The sequence below is a fragment of the Mytilus trossulus genome, chromosome 4 (genome assembly GCF_036588685.1).
Source record: "Mytilus trossulus isolate FHL-02 chromosome 4, PNRI_Mtr1.1.1.hap1, whole genome shotgun sequence".
Taxonomy (NCBI): Eukaryota; Metazoa; Mollusca; class Bivalvia; order Mytilida; family Mytilidae; genus Mytilus; species Mytilus trossulus.
Window position 1 is genome coordinate 56113754 of NC_086376.1, and position 15677 is coordinate 56129430.

General features: G+C 30.5%; 2 long non-coding RNA genes across 2 annotated transcripts; both read left to right on the forward strand.

Annotated features, from left to right (window-relative positions):
* Positions 1–447: 447 nt before the first annotated feature.
* On the forward strand, positions 448–2327 carry LOC134715571 (uncharacterized). The gene is made up of 3 exons (XR_010106754.1): positions 448–648; positions 1539–1628; positions 2069–2327. It is a non-coding gene; the product is annotated as an uncharacterized LOC134715571 (long non-coding RNA).
* A 4840-nt stretch (positions 2328–7167) lies between these two features.
* Positions 7168–9054, forward strand: LOC134715572 (uncharacterized). The gene is made up of 3 exons (XR_010106755.1): positions 7168–7394; positions 8266–8355; positions 8796–9054. It is a non-coding gene; the product is annotated as an uncharacterized LOC134715572 (long non-coding RNA).
* The last annotated feature ends 6623 nt before the right edge of the window (positions 9055–15677 follow it).

Consider the following 15677-nt stretch of genomic DNA (forward strand, 5'->3'; position numbering starts at 1 on the left):
TACACACTTTTGTGTCTTTAAATAAATAATAATGTTTATAAATTTAAAAAAATCATATAAGAGTTGCTTAACATTTATCACAGAACAACCTCCTGTTCAATGCGGTAATGTTATAGTCCAGACAACATTCTATAATATTTGTCGGTTTAAAAACATAATTTCCGACCACTTCTTTTCATCAGGGAAGTTATATATCACATATAAATACATGCAAAATTTGTGGTATATTCACTTTCAACTTCAATCGTTCTAGGTATGTTTGGAAACAGTTTCTTTTAAACTATATTTTTTTTAAATCTATTTTTTCCTTCTTTTTTTTTTTTTTTTAGGTTAGAATGACTTTGATATTTTGACTTCTTTAGTTTAATTTTTCAATTTTGCTTTAATTATGTTTTTTTTTTTTTATTTTGCTTTTGCTTAAAACGATATATATTTTCTAATTCATTCTCTTGCAGTCGTGAAAGTCAGTTTTAAAAATGAACACAAAGGTAGCTATTTGTCTGATCCTTCCGTGCATCATCGCACTGGTTTCTTGTGCTTATTTACCTGGTAACTATGGATACCAACAACCAAGACAGGTAGCTCCTTATGCAAACTATGCTGCCAATAGTTACCAGGGTCTGAAACAGGCTAAACTCTTCAACTACCGTGAGTACATCTAGCACAGGGTTCAAATCAAATTTAAAAAGGGATAAGGATACCACAAAAATCATCATGTACATATAACGCATGTTTGTTATGTAGAATGTTTTAATTCCGCCTAAAAAAGAAATACAGCACTATTTCAAAGTAGTTTTCCTGATTTTGATGTGCTTCAACTGTTAAAATTAAGAATGTATATATATATATATAGACCACACGACCACTTAGGCTTCACAAAAATAAAGCCACAATGTTATGCCACAAACATATATAAAACAAGTCAAAAATTGTACAACATCACCATTAAATAACTTTAAACATCAACCCAACTTAAGATCTGTAAACTTGATTTCGCAAATTTTTTGTTTTCCCTCATCGGGATTCGAACCCATGCTACTGAGATATCGTGACACCAAATCGCCTTCACTGTATCCGGTGCACTAGACCACACGAACACCTTGTCTTCACAATAATGAAGCTTTCTATGACCGGGTGTTACCTTTCCTCGTCATATATATATATATCTTATATTGCGGAGATTTTTTGTCGCGTGTATGACTATTTAATGGATGTACGATAATTGTGTCTACTATGACGTATCAAAATTATGTTTATTATTCAAATTAATACTGTATTTGAAATTATTATTATTGTTAATAATTTCAATATCAATCTTTATGTATTATGTCTTCGGGGGTTGTTCTTCTTAAATCTTTCAAACTTCACTTGAAACCGAATTTCTGTTTAAACTCTATTCAATCTAATGAATTTACGAAGATTTAGTTTAGTATTGATAAATATTTTATCCTAAATATTTACATTATTATCGAAACTATAATCGTTATAATTCATTTCATTGTCAATCATAATTTTTATCATCATTATTAATTTTCTAGTTCTCGGAGGATTATACTTCTTAAACCTCTTTAACTTCACCGGAAACAGAATTGCTGGTTAGAGAACATTTTCATGAGAATACAGACGAGGTAAGTTGATTTAATGAAATTTAATATCATTATTCGCTTCCAAATAAAATGTTAATGAGGTGCTAAAGAAAAGACTTAAATATAATTGTTTGGAACTTGGCCTCAGTGGTTATGCTGATAAATAACGTTAAAATGTATATATTTTATGTAATTTCTTTTAAAATGAAAAAAACCCTTGCTTCTGTGTTACATTTAACTGCAATTTGTGCTACTATAAAATCTTAAATCTGTAAAACTGTATATTCTTAGACACATTTATTGTTTTGTTATTGCAAAAGAAATCGTTCACGTACATATTCTTTGTATAATTAGATTGAAATTTACTTACAAGAGAATATAGCATATACTGAGTTACAATACGGCTAATCAACTTTGTAATATTGATAAATTTATATGGGAAAAAATGTGAATACATTTCGAACATTATACTCTTTTTATAGGTTTACAAGCAGTATGATGTACAGTCATTGTCAAGATGTATGCGGGAGTGTCGAACATCCAACACCAGATAAGAAGGTCTAATCTCATCGTTCAACTAAGTTGTAGCATAATACCCCGTGTATACACTTTTGTTAATGTGAACATCTTTCATTCCTTTAATCTAAATTGTCTGTATTTTAATGCCTTGTTTGTTGAGGCAGTACATTATTGTTGTGATATGTTCTACAACAATTGTGAATAAAAATATATATTTACCAACCTTTTTGTTACATTTTTTGTGTGTGGCAGTAAAAAGTTAAATCACAAAAAGTTCTGAGCTCCGATGAAAATTCAAAAAGGAAAATCCCAAATCAAATGGCAAAATCAAAAGCTCAAACACATCAAACGAATGGATAACAACTGTCATATTCCTGACTATTTACAGGCATTTTCTTATGTTCAAAATGGTGGATTGAATAGAATGGATTGTATAGCAAGCTAAACCTAATACAAACATTTTTTTTCTAGCTGTATGAACTATTCAAACATGACAAAATTTAGGAGATGATACAACACGACCTATGTATTAATACATATAATCTATTATGTCATGTTATCTTGGGTAGAAAACAATACCCGGGAAAATGATATGGGCACTGTGTTATTCAACTATTCAACTGCTCGTTGTATTGTGATTATCCAAAGCGCTCCTCAATATGAAAAATTGTCTTTCTAAAAGGACTGCATTAGAAGCAATTTTTGATATGAAAATTATTATTTTTCTTCACTTTCTTACAAAAAATACGGATATTGTTTGATCAAAATATGCTATGATAATGGAATTTAACACCCTCATACAAAGCTCTGATTGTTTGTCCGAATTTGGCTTTGCTTTAGGTGCTTTGTTGTTTGATCCGCTCTTCAACATATCTTATAATTTTTTTTATATTCAAATTTTTGTGTTTCACTGTTGAGACAATAATTGTCGAAATACGCATCTGTTGCATTTTAATTGATATCGTTTATGTTAAACAGCATTAATACATACAGATAAAAATATTATTATTGAAAATATTATCAACATGGAGAACTAACAAAACTAAAACATACAGAGACTGTTATCATTTTAGTATATAATATTAATTGTTAGTCAAAATCAAGATACCTCTGTCCTACATCACGGTCAGAAGGATGTTTTTGGTTAACGTCGTTTTGGACTGTTTTTCTTTAATACATATTCTTAAGGGTCTACTTAGAACTAGTACTTTTAATGACAGTTTTACCTCAAAACTTTTTAGGACAGTTCTACCTCAGAATATTTTATGGGCAGCAGTCCTTTTGCGCCAATTACTGTTTTTCGGGGGTCATTTCCTTTAAATTTTGTTTTTAAATTGTAACATTTGTGCCAATTTACCTGTACACATAGCAATCGTACATATTAATGATTAATATACATTTATTCTTATTTTTGGCTTATAAGATCTTATAAGTCACCATTAATGAAATAACTGTTACACTAATGTCTATACTGAAGGAATATATTCAAACCAACAAATGAACACTTATTATTAAAAGTGTTTAGTAAGGAATCTAAAAAAATCAGAACAAAAATTTCCCCCAAAAATACAATGAACTGTTTTATGCGTCCCATCCTTCAACGCATGGGTTTTTGACAAAATAGGCTACTACATAATAAAATACAGTAATTTAATGTATATGCATTGTCGGACTGTAGATATTTTTTGTTAAAGTATTTTTATTAAATGAATTAAAATAAAGGAAGAGGGAAGTCATTTTGCTATTAATTTGAACAATCGTATATTTAATTTTTGGCGCAAATGATACTTTATAATTTTAAAACAAGTGGCGCAAAGGTAACATTAGAGAAAACATTTGTGGCGAAAAAGGACCCATTTTATGACAGTTCTACCTTAGAATATGTTATGACAGTTCTACCGTAGAATATTTTATGACAGTTCTACCTAAGAATATTTTATGACAGTTCTACCTTATTATACTTTATGACAGTTTTACCTCAAAACATTTATAAAAGTTTTTACCTTATTATACTTTATGACAGTTCTGACAGTTCTACCTAAGAATATCGTATGACAGTTATACCATACAATATTTTATGACAGTAGTTCTACATTATCTATATAATAAAATACCTGTACCAGTCCAGGATAATGAAAGTTGTTGTCCATTCGTTTGATGTGTTTGAGTTTTGAATTTTGACATTTGATTGGAGACTTTTCTTTATGAATTTTCCTTAGAGTTCAGTATTTTTGTGGTTTTACATTTAAAAAATGAATCTGATAGTTCTATTCTCGAACATATTTAGGATAGAAGTGTTCTGGAACTGTTACATCAGTTCTACGACATATTACAGTTCTTAATAGAGATGAGTAGGAACCCCAGATGTAGAGGTATATTTAACAAGTACATAATCTATTTAACAAAATCTTATCAACCATTTCCTATATAAAGAGATGCCTGTACCGAGTCAGGAATATGACAGTTGTTTTGAATTCGTCTGATATGTTTTTGCTTTCAGAGTTCGGTATTTTTGTTATTTTTCTTTTAACCATGTCTTTCAATAAAAAAAAGCAATCAGTACACGTCCAACAGATTTACTGTAAAGACGACATACTAGTCTTTTGAAATAGTGTATGATAGTTCAATTCTCCCACTTAATATTGGAGAGTGGTGGATCAGCAAAAGAAATAAAAAAAAAAGCACACGCAAATATCAGTAAGAAAGTAGATAGATATAGAAAGATGTGGTGTGAGTGCCAATGAGACAACTCTCCATCCAAATAACAATTAAAAAAAGAAAACAATGATAGGTTAAAGTAGAAAGTGCTGTATTCGTCAAATTAAACAGATTACGAAGAGCAAAACTTATTTCAAAATAGCTGAAAGCTAGTTCAGACACCATTTCCAACTTATAACCACCGCATGCTTTCTCATACTGTAATGTCAATCAGCACACAACTTTAACTACGAATTTTCTTTATTGGGATGACACTTTACACAAGCATTCCACGTTCCAAACTAAAAGAAAAATTGAAAGAGTTGGTATTGCTTTGTTTTATAAAAAAGAATGGCCAACGTAGATACAAGTATCTTGTCGTAGGGATAGAAAATTCATACTTTGTAAAGGATCACTCTGATTCAAACAAAAAGTTCTATGAAACTGACATTATCAAGATGCTTAATTTATTGATTTACAACATATTTTTTACGTTCGGAGGACGTGTTTTTCAACAGATTGTCGGCATTCCAATGAGAACCAAATGTGCCTCTCTTCTTGTCGACTTGTTTCTTTATTATTATGAGGCTGACTTCATACTGGAACTTATATCCTTTAACTCTACGTTACGCTATATAGATGATGCTCTCTCACTAAATAATTCATAAATTGGTGACTATGTTTGTATTGCCTATCATGATTTTCTTGATAGGAGTTTCTGCTCACAAGAAAGCTCTAAAACCAAGAGTTCCAAATGGTGAACTTGAAATCATTCCATTGTAAATTCGTCCCTCTTTTAAGAATGGGATGTGAATTCATTGGGGACTAACAGTCATTTAGCAACCCAGTAAATAAAAAGAACTCTTTATTAATCTCGAGCGTCCGAGGTGCTTTTTTGAATACCATCGTTAGGAAAGATAAAAACAAACATTTGAAAGCCAAGGATGTATAAGACCTAACCAATTGGGGAGTTGTATGACCAAAAAAGAACTTAGACAATTCATCTATCAAAATCAACATTGACTTAGGCAAATAAAATCTTAGTTTCTTAACGATTCTTAATTTCTGAACAGAGAATTTAAGAAAATTTTGTTAGAATCATGTCAATAAAGAAGAACCGACTGCTGAGATGGTAATAAGATGTTACAGTAAGTTATATTGAAGCTTTAAACGAATAATGTTTTGTTTTATCTAAAATATAAAAAGAATAACATTGCCGTAAATGATATTTTTATGTGTTTCTCTCAGTTTGAGTTTGTAACCCGGATTTGATTTTTCTCAATCGATTTATGAACTTAGAACAGCGGTAAACTACTATTGCCTTTGTTTTATGATGAAAATGTGTTCTTTTTCTGTCACAAAAATCTGTCCTGTCATATAAAATCATACAAATCCATGATGTATAACTTTTTCCATGATTCGAATAAAACCTGATAGAGACTTTAATTGTCCGTTTATTTTGGCCTGTTGTACAACCTTTAGCATATATACTCATTATCTAAAATTGTGAAAGCCAGACGCGCGTTTCGTCTACAAACGACTCGTTAAAGACGTTCAAATAAAACTGGTTAAAAGACCAAATAAATACAGAGATAAAGTTCAAAGAGGACATCAATTCTGATTTTTTTTTCTTATACACATAAAGTAATGTACTCCTGGGGTACAAAATAATAAGTTTTTCTTTGCGATTTATATCGTACACGTTGATATACATATCTGTTTATATTCTGTTGTTTTATTTTGACTGTCCAGTACCATGTTATACTATGAAAGATATGAAATTATTTGGCTTGTTAATTTAAACCAAAAACAACAGGTTTTTTTAACAGTATTAGAATAAATTAACAACTTGTATGTATATTATAATTGACAGCTTTTGTATGTAAAATTCAAAATTGTGTGTAAAGAAATTAAAATATAAATTTTACAAGTGTTTGTGTATACACACTTTTGTGTCTTTAAATAAATAATAATGTGTATAATTTTTTTTTTAAAATCATATAAGAGTTGCTTAACATTTATCACAGTACAACCTCCTGTTCAATGCGGTAATGTTATAGTCCAGACAACATTCTATAATATTTGTCGGTTTAAAAACATAATTTCCGACCACTTCTTTTCATCAGGGAAGTTATATATCACATATAAATACATTCAAAATTTGTGGTATATTCACTTTCAACTTCAATCGTTCTAGGTATGTTTGGAAACAGTTTCTTTTAAACTATATTTTTTATAAATCTATTTTTTCCTTCTTTTTTTTTTTTTTTTAGGTTAGAATGACTTTGATATTTTGACTTCTTTAGTTAAATTTTTCAATTTTGCTTTAATTATGGTTGTTTTTTTTTATTTTGCTTTTGCTTAAAACGATATATATTTTCTAATTCATTCTCTTGCAGTCGTGAAAGTCAGTTTTAAAAATGAACACAAAGGTAGCCATTTGTCTGATCCTTCCGTGCATCATCGCACTGGTTTCTTGTGCTTATTTACCTGGTAACTATGGATACCAACAACCAAGACAGGTAGCTCCTTATGCAAACTATGCTGCCAATAGTTACCAGGGTCTGAAACAGGCTAAACTCTTCAACTACCGTGAGTACATCTAGCACAGGGTTCAAATCAAATTTAAAAAGTGATAAGGATACCACAAAAATCATCATGTACATATAACGCATGTTTGTTATGTAGAATGTTTTAATTCCGCCTAAAAATGAAATACAGCACTATTTCAAAGTAGTTTTCCTGATTTTGATGTGCTTCAACTGTTAAAATTAAGAATGTATATATATATATAGACCACACGACCACTTAGTCTTCACAAAAATAAAGCCACAATGTTATGCTACAAACATATACAAAACAAGTCAAAAAGGGTACATCATCACCATTAAATAACTTTAAACATCAAACCAACTTTAGATCTGTAAACTTGCTTTCGCAAATTTTTTGTTCTTCCCTCATCGGGATTCGAACCCATGCTACTGAGATATCGTGACACCAAATCGCCTTCACTGTATCCGGTGCACTAGACCACACGAACACCTTGTTTTCACAATAATGAAGCTTTCTATGACCGGGTGTTACCTTTCCTCGTCATATATATATATATATATATCTTATATTGCGGAGATATTTTGTCGCGTGTATGACTATTTAATGGATGTACGATAATTGTGTCTACTATGACGTATCAAAATTATGTTTATAATTATTATTATTGTTAATAATTTCAATATCAATCTTTATGTATTATGTCTTCGGGGGTTGTTCTTCTTAAATCTTTCAAACTTCACTTGAAACCGAATTTCTGTTTAAACTCTATTCAATCTAATGAATTTACGAAGATTTAGTTTAGTATTGATAAATATTTTATCCTAAATATTTACATTATTATCGAAACTATTATCGTTATCATTCATTTCATTGTCAATCATAATTTTTATCATCATTACTAATTTTCTAGTTCTCGGAGGATTATACTTCTTAAACCTCTTTAACTTCACCGGAAACAGAATTGCTGGTTAGAGAACATTTTCATGAGAATACAGACGAGGTAAGTTGATTTAATGAAATTTAATATCACTATTTGCTTCCAAATAAAATGTTAATGAGGTGGTAAAGAAAAGACTTAAATATAATTGTTTGGAACTTGGCCTCAGTGGTTATGCTGATAAATAACGTTAAAATGTATATATTTTATGTAATTTCTTTTAAAATGAAAAAAAACCTTGCTTCTTTGTTACGTTTAACTGCAATTTGTGCTACTATAAAATCTTAAATCTGTAAAACTGTATATTCTTAGACACATTTATTGTTTTGTTATTGCAAAAGAAATCGTTCACGTACATATTCTTTGTATAATTAGTTTGAAATTTAATTACAAGAGAATTTAGCATATACTGACTTACAATACGGGTAATCAACTTTGTAATATTGATAAATTTATATGGAAAAAAATGTGAAAACATTTCGAACATTATACTCTTTTTATAGGTTTACAAGCAGTATGATGTACAGTCATTGTCAAGATGTATGCGGGAGTGTCGAACATCCAACACCAGATAAAAAGATCTTTTCTCATCGTTCAACTAAGTTGTAGCATAATACCCCGTGTATACACTTTTGTTAATGTGAACATCTTTCATTCCTTTAATCTAAATTGTCTGTATTTTAATGCCTTGTTTGTTGAGGCAGTACATTATTGTTGTGATATGTTCTACAACAATTGTGAATAAAAATATATCTTTACCAACCTTTTTGTTACATTTTTTTTGTGTGGCAGTAAAAAGTTAAATCACAAAAATTCTGAGCTCCGATGAAAATTCAAAAAGGAAAATCCCAAATCTAATGGCAAAATCAAAAGCTCAAACACATCAAACGAATGGATAACAACTGTCATATTCCTGACTTTTTACAGGCATTTTCTTATGATCAAAATGGTGGATTGAATAGAATGGATTTTATAGCTAGCTAAACCTCATACAAACATGTCAACCTCACGAATAAAATCAACCTCCTCGTTTTATACAAAACCGTTAATTGATGACAATATCACAATTATTAAAAGTCTAAAGCTTTGCTATTGAAATCCACATTTGATAAAATGTTTCTGTATAAAAGAATTATTTCTGTATTCCCCCCTTTTTTAAACTGTAGGTTAAGAACATAACTGTTTAGTGCGTAAACATTTTCTTGTATAATGTTTACACCACAGCAAAACGTTTCCAATGTAATAAATTATTTTGACCAACCTTTATTAAGGTCTATACGAATAAGAATAGGTCATACAATTTCTAAAATATTAGAACGCAACCAAGTAAAAAAATGAACCAAACGCCAATGCAACAATGATACAGTATGCAGCATTAGAACGCAACTAAATGAAAATAAATACCAAAAGTCAATGTTACAATATCAAAGAAACAAGAAAAAGACAACGGCACTTCAATAAATAAATGTTTCCGAAATGATGAAAACTTACAAATAAGTCTAAACCACAACATATCAAACCGTCCTAAAATAAAAGAACTACGCAAGAACAAATGCCTGCAGCTAGAAATGAAGATGAATTTAAAATTGAAAAACAAAAACTACGTTAGGTATAAGACCTTTCAAAAATGTATTCAGTGTTTCATAATAATATGTGTTATATCGTATCATTTGTTTTCAAATGATTATTAAATTGCCTTTCAATACCATTTTTGCCATATTCCCGAAGTCAGAAATATGACAGTTGTTATCCTTTCGTTTGATGTGTTTTAGCTTTTGAATTTGGCATTTGATTAGTCATTTGTTTGTACGTGTCTCTGCTATGAATGTTCTTGTATATGTTTGTGCTGTATTTCTGTCACGTAGTGTTTAAGCGATATATTTTTTAATTGTTATAAAGAGGGAGGTTAGGCATGCCATTAAACAAGGTTCAACCCACCAATTTTTTTCTGAGAATGTCCTGTACCAAGTGAGGAATATGGCAGCTGTTATCACATAGTTCGTTTATTTGTGTGTTGACGTTTGTTTTGTTGCACTCCGGTGTTCCTGATGTTCCTCGGTTTTCATCTTATAGTTTATATTTTTCCCTCGGTTTTGGTTGGTATCCATGATTTGTTTTCTCTCAATCGATTTAAGACTTTTGGCAAGCGGTATACTACAGTTGCCGATATTGATCTACGTATTGTATGGATAATCTGTTTAAAAATTAGAGTCTTATAACGATAAATTTTATCTTAAACCCAAGTAACTAACCATGTTGGTCGTCCTCAGCTCCATGCATTGATTTCGTTTATAGATTTTTTTTAAAAGACACATAAAAGTAGTACCGAACAATACTATTTAACTTAAATAATACATAACAATTCAGAATTCAATGTTGACATAACGATAGAAGATTCCATAAGATATAACAAATAGAGACAATAACAAAATAAACAAGATACCGTATAGCGGGTTATTTTCGCGGGGTGCAAATTTTCGCTTATTTTCGCGGACAGAACTTAATCGCCAAAATAAATTCCGCCAAATTAAAAGTGTACATACAAAGGTATTAATAAAAGTTTTTAATCCGCCAAAATAATAACCGCCAAAATATTTCGTATACCTTGTTCAATCAAAAATCGCGAAATTTTACACCCGCGAAAATAACCCGCTATACGGTATTGAAATCCGAAATAAATAAACAAACAGAGACAAATCAAAAAGAATTGACATACATACGTACCAACAAAATCAGACTTTGAATACAACGAATTTAGAATACAGCGTTAGGGGGGAAAGGTGTTACTAGTAGAGTTGGTATTGCTTTGTTGATAATGCATCAGATTGAATGCTAGCTTCCAGAGGTGTTAAATAATCAGTGCTTCAGTGCAACCGATGTTTGTTAAATTTCCCCATTATACGTTTATACAAACTAATAAGAAATGGATTTCAAATCCATCAGAGGTATATGATCTTAGGTGGAATTGGTTACACCTTTAAGGTGTTTTTTTTACATACAGCTCCTCACAATATTAAGTAATGCAATATCCTTGCCTTTCTAACTGTGGGGTTTAAACATTCATGATGAAAGTAAACCCAGAAAAGTGTTTGAATGCAAATGTATAGAGTGTAATGTTTGTATTTAAGTGATGTCTAGTCTGTTATCAGCTCTCAATTCTTTGTAAACCCGTGATAACGTACCAACCTGCAATACTGGAGTGGATTTCACACAAAAGCTTACGACTAAGATTGGTCGTAAGTATACTGAATTGTTCATGACTTACGATCAATCTTAGTCTTACGGGTTTATTTTGTGAAATCGACTCCAGAATGTAATTGTTTTGATCTACAGAAATAAAATAAATTGTATTTACTGATTTTTTGCCAAGCATGGGACTTAATGTCGTAACGGATTCAGTGTAACTAATGGTTGTTTCAGGGTCAGAATATTGTGTCAAGTCGGGTGCTATGAATTTTTTTATGACTGCTATGTTGGGATTTACCACATTTAAACATTGCTGTTAACTTACATATTATGAATTATTGAAAGTGTAAAGTTATCAAAACATCAACACAAGGTGTTATGATTGCCAATGAGACAACTATACATTAAAATGAAATTTAAAAAAAACATGGGTGTTATCAATTGGTCAACGTTTTCTAAATTTAAGCAAAAATATCTATTTTTTGTAAAAGTTTTCCATCTGCAGGATTCAATTTACTAGTATATTTGACCATTCTCACATAAGAGTTTGACTTGCATATTAGTGATCGAGTGATTAAGGTTATGAATTGTGCTTTTTTTCTCTTTTCTCTTTTCACTTTTCTGTTTTTTTTACTTATTTGTCTTGGTGTTTATTTTTTATATTGGCTTTCCATACTTAATGAAACTACTGTTGTTCAATCAGTACCTCAAGTACTTTTTGGGAAAACTTATTCGGCAATTAGTAGTTTAAAACGTATAGTTCTGACGGTTCTACACAAGAACATTTTTAGAGTAAACTACACTGTAAAAATGGTGTTTAGATCCTAAACACAATTCTAAGCACATCTTTTGTGCACTTTTTTTGACATGTTTAGATCTAAACGTGTCTCAGTACAATGTGTTTAGGATTGTGTTTAGAATCGTGTTTAGCTAAGAAAAATGTGTTTAATTTCTATACACATTCATTTTTAAACGTGTTTAAATTCACGTCATGTTTAAATATTATGTGCTTACTGAAAAATGTGTTTAGAAATTAAACACAATCCTAAACACCTTTAGACCTAAACATGTATCACAAGTGTTTAAATTCTAAGCAAGTATCCTTACACCGATTCAACAGTTCTATGACAGATTATTCTGACAGTTCTGTTAGATATCTTAGAATTGACCCTTTATTTTGCTTTGACGCCCTACTGCATTAATCAAAACAAAAGAATAATAATAGACTTTCACGACGTCATACTTATTTGGATTAGAATTAGTTAAAGAAAATTTTAGCCATTAATAGACCATTTCTTCCAAGACTGGTATGTCAATCAGTACACATCAATAGATTAACTAAAAAATCATCATACAGACATCTTGTACAATTCTGAAATATTTTATAAACGCTAAATTTTCCCCTAACCTGTGACAGTGGGGCAACAGAACAAAAAAGAAGAACACATAGTAAAGGTCAGTTGGAAAGTGAAATTACTGAAATCTAGTCCTATCATCAATTTCAACTGACAACTTCATCATGCTTACCCGCACTAAAAATTCAATTACTACTTAAACATTGTGATGACACCGTTATGGAATAACCGTTTCACAAATGATATCGGATATGTTCCTTACGTCGTAACTACAATCCCCTTCCCTTTCATGAATTTGACCTACCGAATTAGACTATTTACCGGATTTGTAATCACATAAGCAACACGACGGGTGCCGCCTGTGGAGCAGGATCTGCTTACCCTTCCGGAGCACCTGAAATCACCCCTAGTTTTTGGTGAGGTTCGTGTTGTTTATTCTTTAGTTTTCTATGTTGTGTCATGTATACTATTGTTTTTCCGTTTGTCTTTTTCATTTTGAGCCATGGCGTTGTCAGTTTGTTTTAGATTTATGAGTTTGACTGTCCCTTTGGTATCTTTCGTCCCTCTTTTAGAAAATATTAGTTCTAGTTTTCAAAATGTTAACTTTGATCAAATCCCTGATTACTGGTTTGGTGATACCAATAGTCCACCAACAATTGTATCGAACCAATGATAGCACTAGTAAATACAAACAACTATTTATCTTATTGATTTCGAACAGCCGAAGCGCTTTTAGGAATTTTGGTTCTCAATGCTCTTCAACTTCGTACTTTTATTTGCCTTTTTTAACTTTTTTGGATTCGAGCGTCACTGATGAGTCTTTTTGTAGACGAAACGCGCGTCTGGCGTATGAACAAAATTTAGTCCTGTTATCTATGATGAGTTTAATTAGTACATGTACGCTTAACGTTCAAATACAAAAATTTGAAAGACAAGGATGGTTAAGACCTTTCTACTTATATACTAGTAGTTATATGACCGAATGGACATAAAAAGCCAAATTCATCTAAGGTCAACTCAGACACTTTTTTTTATACAACTTCATAATTTATCAACAGGGATAGTTAAGAGAAGATGAAAACAAGACATTGTTCATATTAAAAGGATGCCCAACTCGCATTAGTTTTTTTCTATGGCCAGAAGACCGTGAAATTTGGATCAGAACTCTAATTTCGCATCACATTGAAAAATATAAGATCATATGGAACGTGTGTACAAAATATCAAGTTGATTGAACTTCATTTTCATCCAAAACTACCTTGACCGGACGAACGGACGGACGCACAGACCGAAAAATATAATTACCCTAAATTGATAACAAAAATCCTATCGGTACAGAAACACTTATCATAGAGTCCCTTTTTGAAAATAACATATCGACGCATTTCTTTGTTTTCAGTTTAAATCAAAATAATCATTTCAATCAAAGATAATATGTGAGATGCCAATCTGTTCTTTTTCTGTCAAAAAATGTCCAGTGTTATCAAAAATCATTAAAGTTTCATGATTTAGATCTCTTTAATAGTTATGAAAAATCTGATAGCGAGTTCAGTAATGTTTATTGTCTAATACTTTTTTTGTGGATGTTGTATAAATACTTTTAGCTGTGATGTTTTTTCTGATATATTAAAAACTTAAAAACTTATATCTTTGAATTTTGTATTGAAAAGATGCTTCGAAATATTTGACGATTCAAACGGAAAAAATGTCCAACTGAATACATAATATATTGAAGTGTCTTTAAAATATTTAAAAGTTAAACTCCTTGTTGACATTTATAGTTAAGCTAGGCCGAATCTTTTCAAACGATTTCATTATAATCAATATATTCTTATATGACGTGCTTATTTCGCTTTGTGAATAAACACATGCTCTAAATCCAATAAAATTCGTTTGCACATGCGTTTATTGACTACAGCAGACTGGCATGCATTTGATATATTTCATTAACTTAAAACACTACTAAACTCTTAAATGATGCACATCTTGTTACTAATTCATTTATTATGACTGTAATGAGTTGCAATTGGAAATTGGCATATTTGACCTAGATACGACATTCGTTCATGCTGGCTGTTCAAATTCCTCCCTCTAAAAAATCACGATGCTAGTTATTCGTTTGTTTACAAACAAAAAAGGAGTTTCATGGAGGAGCCTACACAAATCTTCTACACTTATACACATCGGACATAGAGACTATCATAATTGTCCTCATCAGATTCGAAATAATTGATGCAAGCTATTCTTTATTGTAGTTTTAACATTGGTAGGCATTATATTCGAATTGCTTTAGCCCTGAATATCGCTCGGGTAAAAATAATCACGAATCCATGTTAAAACTACAATAAAGTATAGCTTGCATCAATTATTTTCTAATTTTAAATACATGTCAAAACTTTATAAAGAATAAAAATAATAAATTATTTGACACAAAAATGATTTGACTGGTCACTAAAGTTATTCATTCGTCAGTAAACCTGATTTAAAAAAATCTGAGCGTTTCATGTATAAAATTGCAGCCCACAACAGTTCGTTAAGAACTGCAGATATGTTTTATTTTATTAAAAATAAGTCATATATATATTTTCGGTTTAAATTTGACAGCTTTTGCATTTAACAATCAGTATAACATATGTTTGATATGAGAAAAAAATTGTTGTTATTACCAAAAAAATAATGTTTAGCCTTCATTAATAATATGATTATACTGTTTACATATTTTACTTTTTATAAGGGGCATAATTTGTAGTTATTATAGTACAACCTACTAAATACCCAAATGCGGTAATGTTACTGTGCAGACGACACCATATAATGTTTTCAGTTATTAAAAAACATAATGTC